This window comes from Corvus moneduloides, chromosome 1 (genome assembly GCF_009650955.1).
Source record: "Corvus moneduloides isolate bCorMon1 chromosome 1, bCorMon1.pri, whole genome shotgun sequence".
Taxonomy (NCBI): domain Eukaryota; kingdom Metazoa; phylum Chordata; class Aves; order Passeriformes; family Corvidae; genus Corvus; species Corvus moneduloides.
Genome location: NC_045476.1, coordinates 76,647,321 through 76,666,223, shown reverse-complemented (window position 1 = coordinate 76,666,223; position 18,903 = coordinate 76,647,321). Strand labels below are relative to the sequence as shown.

Sequence of the window (18,903 nt, the reverse complement as noted above, 5' to 3'; positions counted from 1 at the left end):
AAAGTTACACTCATGCCAACTTGCCTGCAACAGTGACAGTGGATGCATACTCCTCTGAAACCTTCATCTGTCCAGCTCCCCTGCCTTTCCAGACAAGCTGCTCTTCATGGTGGCAGTCTCAGCAAGCTGCAGGGCTGCAGCAACAAAGCAGAGGTCAGCGAGCTAAAGCAAACAAGCCCGCACACATCCATGCTCAGCAAACTGCCTGCCAGGGCTCGAGGCAGAGACCAGCACACAGTTGGTGTGCTGACAATTCTCTGCTTTATTCTGCTGCACTACATGGAGCCAGAGTCCAAATGATGAGAGGGTGAGTAGCCTGTCTCCTCACTGGAGTGTCTGTGGGTGAATTCAGAAAGATTTCTGTATCTTGGGGTTTGTATGAAGAAGCAGGACAGCTGGAAAAGGTATTGGAGCAAATACATCCTAATCAGAATAGTTGTGCTCCTGAGGATGTTAAATCTTCTTATAATCATTTATGAAATCAAAGACTGACTTCCTTTCTAAGTGGAAAGTCGCTTTCACCAGATGGGGGTGGGAAACAGGGGACTGAACCTGATTTAAAAAAGATCACCATTAAATGTCATTCTCCAGGAGAGAGACCTGCTGAAATGAAAGAGATTTATGTGTGAGATTTAAAGTGTCCTTGGTGTGGGAAGTCTATGCCAGAGGAAAGTTTGTTTGATAATTACACTGGGAATACAGGAAAGAAAGACTAATTCCTGTGCTATAAGGGAGGCATGGGCTGACAAGTAGAAGAGAAGTGCAGGAATCCACATGCTATTATTTATTAAGGAGTCCCATCTAGGTGTGTATGGCTATGTGCAGTACAGAGCAAAAGAAACATGTGGAGATGTAGAGCACAAATTCCTCGTGCCTACAGGGAGGTAGAGAGGAAAGACTGATCATGTGCGATTAGACACCAAATGCTGGCTCTCAGGAAACAGGGGGTCAGTTCCTGCCTTGGCTGCAGGCTTCCTAGGGCTAGACATTTAATATCTTTGGTCCTGGTTTCCCATCTGTAAAAAGGGAATAACATTTCTTTGGTCCTTATTTGTTTTGGTTGTAAGATCAAGAAGACAAGTCTCTCTTCCAGTGTGTGCATGTGCAGTGCCTAGCATGATGGGGGCTCCCATTCTCCTTCAAGCTGCTTGGTGTTATGTTGATAGCAGAGCGTAAAGGGGAGGGAGAGACTGGGAACAACTCTGGGTTATCGAGAGAGTCTTGTCCTCTGCCAAGACAGAGAGCTGTGTTTCTGACAAGGAGGGGTATGGAAGAAGATGGAGGTTGAAGATAGGTAAGAGATAAAAGGTTGGATTGGGGAAGCAGCTGAAGGTTGAATCTTCCAAATCCATTGAGGGAGATAATGAGAATTTGATGTCAGCACTTATAGATGAAGCTTGGTAACAGCTGTGTTGGCATAGATCATGAAGCCCTTGTCACTTCATATTTGCAGTACAAGGGTGAGATCACACTGTGGGAAGCCAGGAGAGCGCAGGCCGTATTCTCCATTAGGAAGAATGGAGAGGCTAGGTTCAGAGTGGTTGTCCTGCCATGACTCTTCCCCCCGACATGATCCTTATTGTTGCAGAAGTAGTGCTTCAGGGCACCAGGACATGGAGGCAGAGTGAATTGCAGAAGGTGCCTGGGATGAGAGACTCTTCCCATCCACAAAGATACCAGAGGGATTTTATCCTGGTCAGGTGTCTTGGGCTGTTTCCAGTTGAGTCTTGATCTATCTATTTCATTGTGGAGTTGGCAGTTTCAAAAGGGAATTACATGATACTCTTGAATGAAAAGATTGGTGAGGGAGGCATGGAAAGGAAGACAGTTAATGATTGAGGTGCTCCTGATGGGTCTCCAGACTGCTGTTCTCCACAGCATGGGCTTCCCACGATGCTTGTGGAAGGACAGGGGTGTCTGAGAGTCTCATGTCAGATGCATGGTCCTAAAAGATGAGCAACTCACTCCAGTCTGTGCTCTAAACTGGAATTCTGAGTCTGGCCTGCCTGACAGGGCTCTGTCAATGCCCATGGGTTTGTCTGACACTGGAGATAGATACCTCTCTGCTGAGGGAATGTTGATGATTGTTATTATTTCTAATTTGTCTAAAAACTGGTGTACCAATGTGTCATCCAAATCTTAAATTAGAAATGAAATATACCTTCACTTGTAGGGAAAAAAGGAATCTAAAAAAAGAAATATGAGAGACTGATAAAAAAATTATTCCTTGGATATTTCAGGAGTTGCTAATTCTCCTTCTTTTCTCTCTCTCTCTCTCTCTCACTCTCTCTCTCTGAAAGACCTGCCTAGTTATGAATTTGAGAGTCTCAGGACTTGTCTACACAGGGAAATTTATCAGTCTAATTATGCCAGTGTAATCAGGCTGATAAATTTGCCTGTGTATACAAGCCTTAATTTTAAAAGCTCCATTGTCTGTGAGTGCAAACCTAGTGAGCAGTTGTGTTTTAGGCCCCTGAACTGTGCTTGCCAGCTGTGGGCTGATTGCCGAAGTCTTTGACCGAGTTTCCTCATTTCAAAGCAGTGGGGTTCTTTGGATACTAAAAGCCTGTATTAAATTAAGCAGGAAAGTAGCAAAGGAGTCATATTTTGCTGAAGCAACTTGCAGTTTCTTGTGAAATGTATTGACAAGGGTATATAGGTCACTGCTGCCTCCTGCCTGGTGGAATGTCAGACCTGCTCCCGTCTGTGTCTCTCTCTGGTCTCTGGTTTAGCCAACAACGGGCACCACTCGCAGAGATTCCCATTTAGGTAAGGGATGGAAAATTTGCGTGTTTGAAGGTGCATATCCAGAGATCTGTACTTCGTGTGGTATAGGTGCATGGTAGAGGTGATACTCATAGTCACAGAGGTTGGCATGGCACATCAATTCTGTTTTGTTACCTGTACTTGTCTTCTGTACAATCACAGAGACATTGTCAGGGAGGTAAAAAAAAAACTCTGGGCAGTTTTGGGGAGAAAAAGTGTAGTTGTGTAGCTGATTATCTATTTCTCTATATATGGCTATATACAAAAACCTGTTAGTCCGCACATACAATTAGCTAGACAGCTGTGAAGATGAGTATTTCCAAAGTGAACACACAATGTGGTCTTGTGGCTCGGGCCTGATCACTTCTCCACAACTCTTTAAAAAAGCGAAGTTAGACTCCGTTACAAAATGAGCTGGCTGAAATAATAGCCATCCCGTTCCTAAAACCAGGTACTGTCCAAAATAAAGGGATGAGTTGGTTTCCATGTGCAGAGGAATTTTGCTAGAGGGCACTTTATCCACTGGCAGGGATTGGCATTTCTCTGGCAGAAAAACAGGAGAGAGCTTCTCAGGAGCAGGGGCATAAGAAACAAAGTTCTAGAAAGTGATGTGTATTAAAAATAGTCCTGAGAAAAGCGGGGAGAAACAGCCTCTGAGCAAAGGTCTGACCTAAAATAGGCTGAATTTGTGACTGATGATCCACATAGTTGTGTTCCTTTTCCAGTGCGGGAGACCCTTGGGTATATTGATGTGTATGTAGAATTACAGGATGACACTGACACACTTGTACGTTGATGCCCTGGCCCATGTGGTGTTTGCACAGAGCTGTGTATCCTTCTTTCAGAGAACTTTGTCTGCTGGGTGTCTGCTCTGTTTTCTTCCCTCTGGAGATGTCTTCTGAACTCCTGTGGGTGGATCTGGATTTCACTGATATTTACAGGAGCATTTTCCACTTCTTAGCCCCTTTAAGATGGCTTTTTGTTAAGATGAAGCTTTGGGACCTGGTTATGGTGTAGCAAATGTGGGACTTAGGAAGGAACAACCTAAATTTGAAGTTCTGTTGGGCTAAGTTGGGCAGCAGCTCTAGTCAGGTTACATGCGGGTGGGAGGAGGAAGGGATGCATGTCTAGTTTCACCTTGAGCTTCCTCTAAATCACACCAATAGGCAGGTACTGATTCCCTTTAGCAGGAATAGACATTTTCACATTTTCCATCCCTGAACGGGGTAGGGTACCTCTGGGAATGGAAAGGGTGAGCCTGACCCTGCTGGTCACGCACCCATAGGAAAGAAAACACAGGGCACATCTCCCACCACTCATGCAGGGACACATTTTGCCATTGAATCAAGTATCTCCATGAGCTGCAGACCCAGTGAAATGTGGTTTTCTTGTGTCTGTGGGGTGTTCTCTGGTCTTGTGAGAGCAGAGCTGGTCCTGCTGCCTTTCCTGCAGTTACATTGCCAATTTCTTCTATGTGGATGTCTGTTTTCCAGAACTTGTGAGAACTTTGTGTCTTGGGAGGTGTTTGCCCCCCTATCAAACTTGCCTGAAACTGGAAAACAGGTTGTAAAATTACTAGGGAGTCACAGGCACCCATGCTTTAGACGCAGCCTGTGTGCATGATTCATCCATTTAATTTTTATAGGTGGTGCTGAAAGATGTCCTTGAGATGCAGATCCAAATTGTTCACAAATGCCCCGGTGAGTGCAGCAGGACAAGTGGAAGATGAGAAACAACTTGTCGCTGTGGCAGACGAGCGTAGGAGGGACACAAAGTAGCTGTTGGGTGATGGGGATGGTTATCAACGGGATTCTCTCAACGGGAAGCGCGTCCTCTGTGCCCAGGAATCTGAGAGCTGTGGGACGCCTGCTTTCGGAAAAAAAAATGTTTTGCTACTGACAGGAGAGGGCACGTGCTTTTTTGGAGTCCCATTCATCTTCCCAGTATGAGAAACCACTTCATAAAGGAAAGAGATTACCTAATCATGCTTTGGCGTTTTCCTTTGTCCGCTTATCTCACATTTCCTAGCCACTGATGGATAGGTAAAACCTCCCAGCCACGGCGGTATGGAGTGCTACGTATGAGGGTTGGTATGCAGAGCTGATCCAACAGGACTTCTCTGTGTGCTGGCGACGTTAATGTGTGTTACTGACAGAAGGGTCTAGCAGCAAGGTGCAGAGCAACCTTTTTCACATGTGAAGGTGCTAAATGGAAGCTTTTAAGATTTTCTCACCACCGTTTAAAAGATTCTCCTTCTCATCTGTTGCATACTGATAAGCTAAGTAAGATCTCGTTAATGATCTTTGGTTAAAACCCTTTTTTCTCTTTAATTGTTACAGTCACCTCTGTCTTAACTTTTTTTTGTTTGAAACTGTATCTGTCACTGTGATCTGTGCAAAGTTGAATAAAATAAGAACCCTGAAAAGACTGAAGGTTATCTTGTTTACCAGCTTCTTATATAACTAATGTAAATAATTCAAATTTCTTTTTTTTCTTGTTTTTCCTTCCTAAATTTCAGTATTAGCAGATCTGGGGTGGAGGGGGGATATTATTTCAGATGAGGCAGCAGAGTATTAAAAGCTTTCCCATAAACCTTTACAGTGACATAGGATCACCTGTCAAGGAATTTAGTATATTTTTACTATTCATCATTCATATTCCTCTAACGGCCAGGTGCCCCACACAAATCACAGTCCTTCTGGGCTACAAATGATATAAATGCATGGTGAGAGACAGCTCCAGGCCCAAACACATTACAGTATAAATATCCAGGCAACAATTGACCAACAGTTCTCTGTAACCTTAAAACACTTTATCTTTTGCTCTTGTGGTAAGGTCAGTGATGGCCCTTCCCCAGATAATTCCAGAAATAAAATTACAGCATGGTATACTGATGTTTTACAGGAGAAGTGTTTCAAAACTGTTTCGTTAAAGAGAATCCCAGTACTATATCTATCTTCTTACTAAGCTGGTGCAATGGAGAGATTTATCTTTATTCTAGATGAAACAGCATCTAAGAGCATTTGCTCTTTGAAAAGTACAGAGAAAAATGTGAGTTTCCACATTTGGGCTGTGTAGGACTCAAGAGTATTTATTCACTGTGTTTGATTGAGAAATTAATTTAGTGAATCTCTTATGCATAGCAACATATAAACTTGGAGCTCCTTTTTTGACAATACTTTTACAATGAATCAGTGCTAAAAATCATAAGACATCCCAGGGATTTTACTAAACTTTCTCAAACATTAAGTCTCATTAAAATTTTAATGGTTTGTGTGGTCTCACATTTGATAGCATGCTCTGGGACTGGTTTTAAGCTCTCTAAGCAGTCTAATAATTTTATCCCCACTGTAATAATGCTATATATTTACTTTTTCAAGCAAAATGTGCTGCTCCCTATAAAGTGTCTGTAACAATTTACATCTGTTAATTTGAACTAGTTTAAAGTTACAATTTTAACCCAATTAGATTATTTTCTAATAATGTGATTATTTCTTTAAAATTGTATTTGAAACAGTTAAAACACAGTTCCTAGTGGTCTTCTAGAAAAAGCAAGTAAAATGAAAAATAGCACATGCACTTTATTTCTTACACAGTACAACTTTGCTCTGTGTCTCTGCTTTTCCACTAGTTTGTAGCTAATATTATTCCTGACAGAACATTTTCACCCTACTTTTTCCTTGTAGATGTAAAATTTCATTTTATTTTATTTTGACATCTGTAGCATTTTCCCTTCAGCTGCACAGCTTTTCACTGCAGCCAATGTGTCACATAACTTCTCTTACGCGTCTCCCAAAGTCCTGGGGGTCAGGCTGGAAAGTGAAAAATGCAGAGATCTAGGAATGGCTCAGCCAGCTGAAAGTTACGGGAAGGGAAAGGCTCCAGTTTCACTGAAGGGAAGGAAAAAAAAAAGAGAAGAAGAAGAAGAATGGCTCCTTTCAATGCAGACGGAGGCAGTCTGGCTGAGAGTCAGTGAGGTTTAAAAATCCAAGTGGTCCAATAACTGAAAATCTGTATAGATTCAAAGCAATATTTTAAATATTGAACAAGTGCAGATAAAAAAAAAAAAAGTGTGATGGTTTTTCCATTCTCCTGCTGCATATAGCCAACCACGTTCCAAAACCAGGCAGTATTTCTTTTCCTCAAACCCTCAGCACAGGTGGCTAAATCCAGTCCATGTCTTCAAAAGACGTCAGTGAAAATGTCCTGTTGAAGTCACTGCTTCAGCCACTTTTCATCGGAATGGCGGTGGCAGGGGGCTGTTCCCAGTCGAAAACCCTGAAGGTGTTACACTCACTATTTTGTTAAAATATAAGTGTTGCTGTTAAGAAATAGGTACTGAGCTAGGAGTCCCACAGGGCTGAAACCATTAGGGAATTGTCTTTGCTGACAAGGCCAGTTTGTGATTTCATGACAAAGAAAATAACATGCTAACTCAGGGCCTGGAGCACCTGGTTTGTGCATGAACCTACCTCTCCTCCTCCTTTTTCATACCTCTGCTATACTTTGGGTCTCTATTTGGGTCTCTCTGTCCATTTGCCTACCTTTCTCGTCTTTTCATGTTTTTGTTCACTATTCCAGATCTTTCCCATCGTCCCAGACAGGCTCCAAAAAACGTTGTACGAAAATGTAGGGAGAGGGCAAAAGATCAGTGAATAAAGCACTGAGTACTTACCTCTTAGAGCCTGTTATACTGTCAGCTCAAAGTTAAAGTGCAATAAATCTGGTGGTCTCATGTTGGTCCCCTGTGTGCTGCAGTCCACCTCATAAAACTACTACATAATTAAGTACAGTGCAGTACAATTGGCAGTCTCTGCTCAGCCCAGGCCTAGCAGCAAGCACATAAACCCGCTCCTGGTCCCTGAAGGTGGAGGCTGGAGGTGACAGGGAGGTGGGGAACAGCTCTGGCTGCCAGTGCAGCTCTCCTGCCTTCCTGTGGGGACGTGGGACATGGCGTTCCTGGTGCAGATACACCCCGGGAGTGCATATACGCAGAGAAAGAAATGATGAGACTTGACAGAGCAGGTGATGCCTGCAGAGGAGTGGCAGCAGCCTGGGGAGGGTGGTTTGGCTGGGGTTGTATGTTGGCTGAAAATGACAAATCGGAGATGTTTTGTGTTGGCTGGGGTGACCCCCTGGGACGAGCCTGGGGTGGTGAGCAGCTGCCTCAGGCGGGTGACAGCTCGGCAGGTCCCTGTGGGAGAGCCGAGGAGTGCTGGCACAGGACTTTCTGGGGTGATCAGTCCCACTGCCCGTGTGTGGGTATGGTGGACGGGACAGTTCTATTGCAGAGTGGTAGCCCTGGATACCAAGAGTGTCAGAGCAGCACCTACTGCAGATACTAAAGAATCCTCCAGGAGCAGAGCAGGGAAACGGAGCCTGGCTAACAGAGTTCCATCTTTTATCTTCGTTTCCTCGGTTGCCTTTCCTTACCTGGAGTTCTGAATTAACAAACTTCAGTTTTGCTACATAAGCAGTTTTCCTATTTGGAAGGAAGCCACGCTGCCCAGAGGTCTGAAGTCCCCCTCAGGTCTGTGCCTCTCCACAGAGCTGTGAGGACTTACAAAATCTCTGTCACGGTCTTAGCACCCAACTTTTCTCTTCAACGGAAGGTTCCTCGTGACTGTGCAGAAGAGAGGCTTGTGTTACTTTCCGGGAGTGTGTAAAATCTCTTTAATTTTTTTAAATAAAAGAGGGAAAAAATGATGTGCTTAACTCTCGGCGAGGCAGGTTGGTGAGCTCCAGCAGCCGCGAGCGGCCACATCCTGCTGGTGCCCTCTAGTGCTGCGCTCTCCGCCTGCAGCCACCGAGCTCCGGAGCTGCCTGTCCGGGAGGGGATAAATGATTTTTTGAGCTGTATCGGCACGCTTTGGGCCAGCAGAACCAGGCAGTGCGGTGGTGGTGGTGTGGTGGGGAGGGGTGGACCTCTGAATACCAGCCACCCTCCGTTTTCATTTGCATTCATGGTGCTGCTGCTTTTCCCTCAGTGGATAAGTGCTTTTCCCATGTCTGTGTCGATGCGGCTGTTTTGGATTTATCTGGGTTTATTCTGAGCACTTTCACTGTGTGAGGAGATGATCCTGCTCTACTTCATGCCTCAGGTGGATTTTATTTTCCAGGCTGAAACTCTTCATAGAATCAGAGTGGTTGAGGTTGGAAGGGACCTCTAAAGGTCATCTGGTCCAGCCCACCTGCTCACGTAGGACCACCTAGAGCCACTTGCCTAGGACCACGTCCAGATGGCTTTTGAGTACCTCTAAGCACTAACTCGCTATTCCTGCGTCCTGCTACCCCACAGTAAGAAAGTGTTTCCTAAAGTTCAGAGGGAATCTCAAGTGTTTCAATTTGTGCCCATTTCCCTGGTCCTATCACTGGGGCACACTGAGAAGACTCTGGCTCCATCCTCTTTGTACCCTCCTACCAGGTATTTATCCTAAGTGATGAGATTTCCTCTGAGTCTGCTTTTCTTAAGGCTGAGCATCACTAAACCTTTCTTTTTCACGAAAGAATAGTGTGGAAATTGTCACCGATAGGGACCTAAAATATTTTGGAGGGGTTTGATGTGAAAATTCTCAGTCCTGTGATGTGAAGCTAATAAAATCTATCTCCAAAAGCTTATCATACTGCTGGATTGACCTGATCCACCCATGACTCCAGATCTGCATGCAAACTTCATGGGTGGACTCCCTTTCACTGTAGATGGGACCGACTTGCACTCCAAATATAAAAAGCCCAAAGGCTGAGAGTTTCAAGAACTACACTGAAAGTCATCTCCAAAATGTATCCCAATATATCACATTGATGGCAGGACATTGGCCTTCCAATTCTTTCAGGAAGTTTTTATCTTGAAGGATATGGAGGAAACCAAAGTTACTGACCTGTTTTTACAGTGATCAAAGTCAGTTTTTTGGTACTTGGGGAAAAGCATTTTGAATGGTCAAAATGTCCATTCAGCTGTAAAGCTCACAAAAGTCCTGTTCTGTCCATTTGTTTCATAGTAGGTAGGTTGTCTGTGTTGTGCTTTGGCCAGATTCTGCCAATGAACTGTTTATTTGTAACTCTCATCTCTATTATCATTTTTGCAGTGAGTTTTCACTAGGTGGTCCTGGTTTTGGAAGCCTTTTCATGATCTGGAGCACAGTTTCAAGCTCTGCTTTGAGTGAGTGGTGGGAGCGGTGGGATGAATGGTGTGTACATGGATATCACCCACAGTGACTTCAGCTTATGTGCGCAGCCCTTGCTCCTCCACAGTACTTCCTGGCACTGCCCTGACCTTCTCCTTGGCTGAGGTGCTGCATTTTGACACAGGCACAGTGGGCAGCAGCTCCATGACTGCTCCTTGCCATGGATCTGTTCTGGCACTCGTGGTGGCCTGATGTTCTCAGTGTGAAACAGTTGCCTCTTGGATGAGCTCTGGAGCTGCACTTGGATGGAATGATTTGTTGAAGGCCCCTGAGTTGGCTTTGAGTAGGTTTAGACAGCTGAGTACACTGAGTTTCAAAAAACAAAACTAGGAGGGCAAGTCCCATCAGCACCGTGCTTTGCTGGAGCTAATTGGCTCCCTGAGGTGTCCCACGTAAGCACTTTTTGTGGCACCTCACAGGGATGACATGCTGGGTATGGCTGTGAGGGAGCCTGGTGTGCTGCAGGTATCTGTGAGAGGTGTGAGCTCCTACACGTGCCTGGTAGAGATCCCAGGTCAGGAGAGGGCAGACAAGAAACAAAGTGAGGTATCTTGCGAGACTGAGAGGAGGGCTAATTTTGTTTAGTGGGAGATGCCAGAGTGGTAATACTTGCTGTCTGAGTCCTGGATTTGGTTTGCTGAAATCAAGTGCTGGTGTGAAAACCTGAATTTTTCCAGGTTGCCCTGGGACAGCGTTAAGCCTGATTAGAGCAAACAAGATCAAGTCACAGTATCTATGCAAAGTGTTTCCTTGTCAACTTACAGTAGCCTTATGCAGCTCTTGGATGAGATAATGAAACCCAGGCTGCTGAAGCAAAGGTACCCGCTGTCTGAGCCACAGCATTATTGCAGTTTGGGACTGGAGCTAAGGCCCATTTTGGTGGTTTCAGTCCCCTTTGATAGCACAGAGCAAATTCAGTCCAAATAAGACCAAAGACAAATAAGCAAAAATTCTCTTTATGTGTAGAAATATCTGTTTTGGGGGTTTCTTGCTGCCCTTTTCTGTCATAATGCAGCAGACATTGCCGTGGGAAAGGGGCTGTAATAAAGGGTGCCCCAGGAAGCCAGGGATCAAGTGCCCTTTGGTCCCAAGAAACCCTCTCTGGGCTCTTTTGCATCTAAAGACTGCCCTGGCAGGCAGGATAAAACTATATGTACACACCTCTGGCCTGTGAGGGTGCACAGAGGTTGGACTGAGCATTGCAACCCTTATGTCCATCAGGATTTTGAGTTAATCTACATTACAGATTAATGCAAAGGTGTCAAGCTAAAGTGCAAAATGGGTTAACTGCACATTTAATTTTGTGACAGGGTTCCTTGTTACGGTTGGTGTAATCCATTCTCCAAGTGGATTCCAAATCAATTCTTCCTGAACAAGGTCCTGTAGAGAAATATCCTTGAGATATCTGCTCTCTTATCCTCTGTGGGACTAAGAATCAGTGACAGATACATGGAGCTGACACCACTAGCCTGTAATTGCCAGGATTAATTTCATGCTAAGCTAAAGATGGAGAGCACTCCCTCTAATTGGTCTAAAAAGTTTTGTGTGTGTGCATGTGTGTGTGTGTTGGCTGAGTTTCCCTGTGATCCAGATCTTTTAAAGTTTCACTCTACACAAAAACTCAATTATCTGTTCACATCTACTATAGTCCTTTCATTCCTACTCTTCTAAATAATTCCATACTTTTTCTGGAAAGTACCTCTGAAATGGTAGTTCTCACTGAGACAAATAAGAACCCATTCATTGGTGGGAGATATGGGCAAGAGAGACAAGCAATTTTTAAAAGCACGTTTGAAGGCATTCTGTATTTCCTTTCCCATTTGATAAATGCCCATGTGGATACTAAATAAATCATAACCTCTTTGGGCTGTTGCTCCAAGAAGTCAGTGTGGCCGGCACAGAGATGGTGGTGAGGAACTGGTGTTGGTGGGATGGTACCTGCCTTCTGTGCACGGGTGACGGATCCCAGCACCTAAAAGCTGCGCTAAAAGCCAGGCTTTTTAACCCACAGCCAGGGATTAAGGACCCCAGCAGATAGGCAGAGGGGGAGGTGTGCCATCTGAATGTTGCCATCCTGGGTACCGGGTTTTTAATGCCTAACCCTGAACTTCCTACCTCATTGGGTTGCTGGGTGTTTTCTTGGCAGGGCTCTCTCGCGACTGTAACGTTCTTGTATTATGGTTTTTGTTGTGTGAATACTGCCACGCTGTCAGCTCGACACCGAAATGCCATAAATCTGGTGGTCTCGTGCCTGTCCCCCGTGTGCTGCAGCCCACCTCGTAAAACTGCTGCTTAATGAAGTACAGCGCAGTACAATTGGCAGTCTCTGCTCGGCGGCGAAGGCTGAGAACATAAACACGCGCCTGCCAGGCTTGTGCCGGGAGGCGCAGCCAGGGACCTTCCGCTGCTCAAGTGGGGAGCAATTTCTAAGCAGAGGTGACTGAGAAATTTCTTTAAAACTGTAGAAAAATGTTTTATAAATTGTTAAAAACCTATCCCTCTAATCACGAGCCAGCTTTTCTGGGCCTGCTGGGGGCAGGACACTTTTCTTTGAATAAAAGACTGCGCATACTCAGAAATGTTTCAGAGTAAATTACAATGGATTTGGGAAATGAAAATGAAAGAACGTTAATAAATTGTTACTATGCAATGAAAGCAATACCTTAAGGTTACCCAGAGGCCTTGCTTCCATCTATCTCACTCACAATAAGTAAGAGATCATTAAAATTTATATTTTAATTTACTGTAGGGCAAATATCTGAAGGAACTTTACAAGCATTAATGTATTGTGTCTCCTACTGCTCTTAATTCTTTCTTTTCTAAGCATCCAAACTGAGTGTTGGAGAAGATAAACGTTTGCAAGTTACATAAAAAATCATGGGTGGAGCTTCAGTTTTTTGACTCCTGCTGATGCTCTAAACTGGTAAAACGCCTTTTTTGTAGACCTACAAATTATAAATATTTTAATTAGAGCACTCCCCATCATGTCCTTTCACAGTATTTTGCCTTCCATCTTAGCAGCAAGGCCATCACTATGGTGCCAGTACTTTCACATACATCAGCTTATAATAAATCTCTCAGGTTTTTTTCTGCAAGGAGGAAGTTACAATTTCTTCCCTCATGCTCTTCCTCTGAGGCAGTCTGGATCCATTCACACACCATGTAGGGGAGGTAGGCAGTATCCATGCAAGCTCAGGGCACCTCGGGTTGGAGTTGGTAAAGCCTGGCTGGCTTGAAGAAGAGCTGGAGAAGGTACAGGTCTTTGCAAGGGGCCCTGATGGCTGGTTTTGAGAGCTGGGAAGCATAGACATCCGGGCTTATTCTGGATATTTAGAAATTCTGCATTTGAAGGCTAAATTTAGACCTATACCTTTTCTCTGAGCATGAGCATTATTGAGTAAAAAAGTTGGTGCTATTAAAATGCTAAGATCTGTTGTGTTTCTATTTGTGAAATTCATTTTCTCTTTGCTTTTTAGTGATATATAATGACTGAATAACTGATGGCATGTGATTCTTACCATGAGCTTTTCTTCCTACCCTGACGTCCATAACTCATAAGTCATGAGCACTCTCCTGTGCCCAACCTTGGAGGCTCTCAGCAGTAGTCACTTAAGAAAACCAAGAGCAAACATCAAGGAAAGGCTGTCTGGTGTCATCAGGCTGGAGAAGGCATTGGTTGGACCACGAGGCCCTGGAGGTGCAGCAGCAGAAGTGACGTAGGAATTGTGTCCTCCTGTCATCTCAGCTTCTTTTTCAGTCTTTCCCATTCACATGAAATTCCTTCAGCATCAATGAAGATCTTGCTGTAACAATAACAACAGAGTAATTCCCAAAGTCGCTGGCATGAGAATTCTATTTAGTTACAGCTTTATTCTTTGTGAGGTCTCCAAGGAAGGCAATTGTTTTCTTCTGTCTGATGTTGGAGGTGGAGATCTAGGGACAGGCTGTGGATTTTCTTCACCTTCTGGTCTTGGTGGACAGGAAGAGATCAAGGCCATTATTTTCCTTTCACTCTAGCTTCAGTCCAAATGCATTCAGAGCTTACTGAGTAAACAAAAACTAGTTTCCAGTACTTCTTCAAACAGATGCTTTTCCACAGAAGTGGAAGCAAAAATTACCTGGTATGGGTACAGCTGTAGACATTTGTAAAACCAAAGAAAAAAGAAGAAACTCTTTAATTCACTGAATATGGTTTTGCACATTAAAGCTATTGCAATTTCCTTGTTGAAGAGACCGTAAATCTACAACGGGAAGAGAAATTCAAGACCAGTGAGGTATTTACCATGAGGACTCCACAGCATGTCAGAGCAGTTGCTTGGAGAAATTCACGTCCCCCTGTGTTGCACTGCAATTAATGCAAAGATGGAGGGCCTCAAAAGGGAAAACATTTAGTTTCAGATCTTGCAGGACTGGAGAAGGATGAGGAACAAATAGCACATCCACCAGCACAAAAATGGTAAACCAACACTGGAACTTGGTCTTTCTGTGAAATAATGCTTGCTAATACAGCCATGTAAGACAGAGATGGAAAATCAGATTAAGGTGGTTGAGAGTAGTCAGGCAGTGTTGTAATGTGTGCAAATGGTTCAATGCACAAATTTTAAGGAAAATACAGAGGTTAGGAATTTTTTTGCCTTTTCATTAGAAAGGTAAAATGAAAATGAAAGGTGATTTTCTCTATGTTGTCCTGTGGGTATGAGCACACAGGAAGTGACCCAGATGATGAGGCTGGAGGCAAGGATAAAAACTGGAGTGAAGATACTGTGAAGCACTTCCCTGGGATGATGGCTGCTGTGACATGTGTTTTGCCTCTGATCATGTGTGCTTCTCAGCCATATCCCAGGCACTACACTGTTGATGAGCTGCCAGCACCACACACAAGCCAAAAGCTGTAGTGTAGGCACAGGTGCAATGCTGCAAGGGCACTACCAGTCGCCACCACTGATGTCTGACCATGCAGGAGGAGGTGTGGAGCCCAGGAAGGATTCATAGGGTGCCTGCCAGCCTATGTTGGTTACACCATGAAGTGCCTGTGCTATCTGCCATGGGTGGTGGCTGAAGGGTGGCTGGATTTTAGTGGCCAGACACTGACATCCACTGGAAACTATGCTCCTAAGTGTGAACCATTCCCTTGAACTTTCTCCTGGCTTTAGGTTTCTGTTGCTCCAGAAATACCATTTCTGCCTCAAAAATGCCTAGTAGATGCTTCATAAGTAGCCTGGATGACAGAATTATCATCATAATTTTCTTTCCTTGCAGTATCTGGCCCCATCATGGGATAAATCCTGCCAGTGTAAAGGCAGGCAGCATCCTTGCCTCACAATTTGGTTACGAAAATGCAGTATCTAATCATCTGAGCCCAGCGTGGCCTGTCAGTCTTCACTCTGGCTGCGTTCCCGGTAGATGCCTGCCCTTTGTTCACTGCTCCCACGCTCCTCCTGTCAGAGTGGGTGGGTAAATGACTCAGATAAAATTTGACTGACTGGTAGAAACCTGGTGTAGGGGTAATACAAGACAGGGACTTTGGGGAGTCTCTTCTGTTGTGGAACATCAGCAGATGTGGCGGACAGCTCCATGAGAATGCTCTTTCACCAACTTGCTAATACCCTGGATAGAATTCAGTGTTCACTGACCTGACATTTCGTTACTTGAGATTAATCTTGACTTTGGAAAAAGTTGTTGAAAAAGAAAAGGTAGATCTTCTTCCTAATGCTGCATAGGAAAAAGTAATTCAACCACAGGAGCTAGATCTTCCACTGACAGAAGTCAGCATGAGTCCATTGTCCTAATTTATTGTTATCGTCTGAATACATCTGGGACGTGGAAGAATTTTTTTTGTGTTATATGGAAAACGTTGAAGTCAGTGGCAGAAGTCCTGTTTAAAAAAAAAAAAAGACACAACAAAAGAACCCAAAACACATGTTCCAATTTATAGGTCAGTTGATATCCTCCCCTGAGGCTGCCTTAATTTCTAGTTCAGGAATGTCAATAAATCAATGCCACAAGCCATCAGTGAGGCAGTATCCAGCAAAGCAGCTGCCATGTGAACACCATGCTCACAATCCAAAAATCTGTAGCCAAAAATCTCTCAATACATTTTCTTACTTCATTAGTTTCTGCTTTACATAAAAATAGCTGTCATTTTTGCAATGAATAATCACGTCTGTCTTAAGATAGATATATCTACGTGATATGTTTGTCAAGCAAAGTAGATGAGATATGATCCTGTATGGAACCAGTAATGCAATTCTGAATTACGGGTTGTTGTTCTTTTTCTTGTTAGTATATGTTTCATTCTTTAAGCTCAGATTTTGTTCTTGTTATATGTAGATGCAGAGGCAGTAGATAAAGCAGCATCATTACACCAAAAAAAAAAAGTGATGATTTTATGCGTATACATCACAGCACAATACTCTGCTATGATTAATAGATGGCTCTAACACAAGGCTCTCTTGAGAGTAGACTTTCTGCATTTTTCTGTGTGCATTTTTTGCTCTATGCAGACTGACTATAAAACGCTCTCTTATTGGACCCTGAAGGTTTCATTTTCCTCTAATTTGTGCTGAATGCACACGAGCAGGTGAATACAAACTGCTACCATGACTGGACTCCTGTCATCCACTCAATCTGCAGAGCAACAAATGTCTGCATGATCTGCAAGGCCTGGTTTGTGTTGGCAGGGGGACCTGGGAATGGGAGGTCCTCCAGTGCACCCCAAAGTCTTCTCTCCCCAAGAAGATAAAGACATCACAAAGACAGAGAGGTGGTAGACAAAGAAGCACCAGATGTTCTTCAGACTTCAAAGGCTAACAGTGTACCCTCTCAGATCTCTAAAAAGATCTGTAACTTTTGAAAACTGAAACATCCAGCTTCAAAAAGGTATTTTGGGGCACTGCCTGCATGGTATCTGTCATGCTGGATACTTCCTGTGGAGATTGTAAACTAAACAAGTAGTTCCTGGAACAGAGGAACTAACACAACCTGGTTTCCTGCTAACCTGTCTCACAAGGTCTCTTCCCCTCTGGATTCTGTCTCAGAAAAAGCATACGATAAAGCTTTTCTCTTGGGGGAGACATAAAGAACAACAAACGCCTTTCTCCTCTTGGTCACAGAGGTACAAAAAATCTTGAAGTACTGGAGCCTGTGGCTCCCAGTGTCAAATCTGGTCAAGACAACTAATGAGAGTTAGGAGTGGGGAACAGAAACAGACAGACACAGCATGACTGCATAGACCTCGTTTCCTTAGGAAACTGGGCTCAAAACAAAGCACCCAAGTCTGGTATATTTATAGTGCAAGAGGTGGGGGGCTTTCCTTTGCAGAGGAAATGCACTGCTTTTCTGGACCTGATCCTCACTTTACTGGAAGCTACCCTGGCTCATATTGCCTGCAGATCTTGTCATGCTATTCTCTCTCTGGAAGCCTGTGGAAGTTCTGGAAGAAATTAGCAGTCCCTGCAGAGGTATCAGACAATACCTCAAGCACTCCAAGTGAACATTTACCTATGTATTAATGCTACGTATAAGATAAAGCACTTATGATATATAAAGGAGCATAGAATGGTTTGGGTTGGAAGGCACCTTAAAGATCATCTCTTTCCAATCTGCCTGCCATCTGCAGAGACACCTTCCACCAGACTAGGTTGCTCAAAGCCCCATCCAAACACCCTTTGGACATTTCCAGAGATGGGGGCATCTACAAATTTTCTGGGCAGCCTGTTCCTGTGTCTCACAACCCACACAATAATTTTTTTCCCATTATCTGTTCTAAACCCATCCTCTGTCAGTTTAGAGCCATTGCCCCATGTCATGAGACTACACGCTTTTGTAAAAAGTCTCTCTCTAGTTCTGTTGTTGGGCCCCCAAGAGTCAGCCAACTGAGGAAAATATCAGGAGAAGAGAAAGGACCATACTGGAGACAAGCTGCCCCAGCTCCATCCCATACTGCAACTTAGCAGGCACTAACATGTCACCAATTTCAAGTTTGCACCTTTTGAGTGGTATGATGGTAGCTGCCTGGAAGAGTCTGGTGTTCCCTTTTGCAGGTAGGAAATGAAGAAAACAGAGGACAAGACTGAGGCAAAATCAGCCCAGACTGGGTAGATACCAGGTAAATTGTTTCTGCTCTCAGATTAGAAGGACCCTCCCAAAGGAGAGAAGAACTGTACGAGCTAGAAGAGGCAGTATTGTTCAGTAAGCTAAAGCACCCGGCAATGTAGAATTTTCTGCTCTACCACGAGCTTGGAAGTCCCTACATGCCTCAGATGCAGCCCAGCCTCTCAGGGAAGCCAAGGAACGTGTTGATATTGGGATACTAAATACCAAAGACACTTGTTAAACCTGGTCACTGACAATGAAACATTGTTCCCAATTTAAAATTTGTTGGACTTCTTTTGTATTTCAGGTTCTTGTGTTTAAAATTGGCTGTGTAATGGTTGTACTCTTAATACCCAAACCAGGCCTACGTTACTAGTTAAACGTTATGACGCATTTTTTAAAGACCTGTGAAATACAGAGTTCCTTGTTATATAGCTAAGCATTTATTATTTGGTCTTTCATTCAGAAGTTTTTGAAAATCCAAAAATAAAATGTTTTTCCACCTTGGTACACTGATCGTGTGTCTACTGATCACAAATGGAGATTTGATTAAAACTGTCAACTCTGGCCGATTCTGTATGTTTCTTGACAGCCCCCTATAGCTCGGACTGCATAATTGCCCGTAAGTTTTCTTTTCAGCATGTGGTTTCCAAAGGTAAAACAAAGCATTCTGAGACACTTTTAGTCTGTCACACTACCTTCTCTACTCCTCCTCTTTAGCTTGTTGCAGCCATACCTTTCTGTCCCTTCTCTGGAACTGAATGTGAGATTATTTCAGTTATTTCCATGGTGATTCTGACACAAGCTTTGTTGCAAAACAAAGCAAAAGAATTGTTTGAATTTCTCACAGTTTAGTCTT

The 18,903-nt window shown here is 43.9% G+C and overlaps 1 long non-coding RNA gene across 1 annotated transcript in view; it reads left to right on the top strand.

Annotated features, from left to right (window-relative positions):
* Positions 1-225: 225 nt before the first annotated feature.
* Positions 226-18,903, top strand: part of LOC116447456 — a 44,178-nt gene continuing 25,500 nt past the window's right edge. The window contains exon 1 of the long non-coding RNA XR_004241575.1: positions 226-307. This is a non-coding gene — a long non-coding RNA (uncharacterized LOC116447456). The remainder of the gene's footprint in view (positions 308-18,903) is intronic.